This window comes from Acyrthosiphon pisum, unplaced genomic scaffold, assembly GCF_005508785.2.
Source record: "Acyrthosiphon pisum isolate AL4f unplaced genomic scaffold, pea_aphid_22Mar2018_4r6ur Scaffold_21356;HRSCAF=23752, whole genome shotgun sequence".
Lineage (NCBI taxonomy): Eukaryota > Metazoa > Arthropoda > Insecta > Hemiptera > Aphididae > Acyrthosiphon > Acyrthosiphon pisum.
The window spans coordinates 11,928-13,114 of NW_021770814.1; positions in this window are offsets into that span (position 1 = coordinate 11,928).

The window sequence follows — 1,187 nt, forward strand, 5'->3', positions numbered from 1 at the left end:
CATCATATTAAAACAATATAATAGTAATACACGGCAACTTTCTGGGATACGAAACGTATCTCAGTTAAAGACTTGCTATGCTACAACAAAGAGAGACACCAAAAAATAAAAATAAAATAAAAACGTATGAACATTATTGTATTTTAAATAATATTTTTAATATTTAATATGAGTGTTATTAATACTCGATTCTTTATTTAGGTTGAAATTTACAAGAAACATTATAATAAGACTATACTATCTTCTGTAGATGAAATTGATGCCAATATATTAATTGATTTAATTATGCCACATAAATATACTATTGAACAAGTAAATATTTTATTTAACTTAGAAATAAATATTTTTATTCTTAAATTCTGTAAGAAAATGTTGTGACTTATCATAACTTATCTAAGAAATAGTATAATGGCTTAATAAAGCCCCCCCTGCTTGTGCCTATGGTACAGATATATTATAATTTTAGGAAAGTATTTAAATCATTGTACTTAAATACTTTTTCTTAAGGAACACTCTTTTCTTTTTCTATAAATCATAGTTAATCATTTTTTTTTAACTCTATAAATATAATGAGTGCCCTCAAGAAATTGATGGCATTTGGGAATCTATTCAAGAGTCCTACAACTGTCAAACTACTAGCGGATATAAATCCATATCCGACCTTAAATATATGTATAAATTATATATTTAAGATGCAAAAATAACTAAACGTAAACACAAGGTATCTTCTTCAAACCACATTAATTATTTAATATGTTTTAAATAATAAAAATAATTTTAAAACTAGGAAGAAGTATATAAGAATGGTGGTGGGCAGTCATCCCTTCCATTGTCATTAATAAAGAAAAAGGTAATGTCTATACTTGGTGATAAAATGGAACCATTAGGAAATAATTATGACAATGACACTGAATATAGAGGTAATTTAAAAATTGCATTTAATTTTGTGTATTGGGCACAAATAAGATTTATATCTAATGTTTCAAATTAGCTATATTTGTAGCTGAAGAAAATAGTCTTGTTGAAGAAAGTAGTCATGTTGATGAAAATAGCTACAAAATTCTGACCGTTGAACCTGTGTATGATGGTATGATTTGTTCAATTTTTTTTAATACATTGAAATACATTAAATTAAATTTTTTTTTTAGACACTGGTATTTACAAAGACATAACGTTAGTGGAAGATC